We start from the raw sequence: 706 nt of genomic DNA, 5'->3' as shown, positions 1-706 counted from the left end.
AAAAAAAAAAAAAAAAAAAAAAAAAAAAAAAAAAAGATAAATATATTATGTATTGTATGCAGGTTGTCTTATATGCGGGAGAGGAGAATGCAGCTGTATATACACCGGGATTCGTCTCCCTATAGAAATAGATTTGGGGCTTTGCATGCAGTTTCATCATTTTATTATTTGTGTTGTTAGTAAAGAAGAAACTACACTCAGTAACCCACCTAGACTACTCAACTGCGGGCATGTTGTTTGCCAGTAAGAGATAAATATATTTATATAAATATAAATAAATATAAATAAATATAAATGTTTTATTTGTTTTTTTTTTCTGTTTTTATTTCTCTATTTATGTATATATTTATTGTTATATTTGTCTTTTTATAAACCCTCCTAGACTCCTCAACTGCGGGCATGTTGTTTGCCAGTAAGAGATAAATATATTTATATAAATATAAATATATATTTATTTTTATTTTTTTATTTTTATTTGTTTTTTTTTTCTGTTTTTATTTCTGTATTTATGTATATATTTATTGTTATATTTGTCTTTTTATAAACCCACCTAGACTACTCAACTGCGGGCATGTTGTTTGCCAGTAAGAGATAAATATATTTATATAAATATAAATAAATATAAATATATATTTATTTTTATATTTTTATTTTTATTTGTATTTATTTCTGTATTTGTTTCTGTTTTTATATATATTATATTTAT

Source organism: Eimeria mitis, genomic scaffold (assembly GCF_000499745.2).
Source record: "Eimeria mitis Houghton genomic scaffold, Emh_scaff126, whole genome shotgun sequence".
In the NCBI taxonomy this organism is placed as follows: domain Eukaryota; phylum Apicomplexa; class Conoidasida; order Eucoccidiorida; family Eimeriidae; genus Eimeria; species Eimeria mitis.
Note: the sequence above shows the minus strand (reverse complement) of the source record.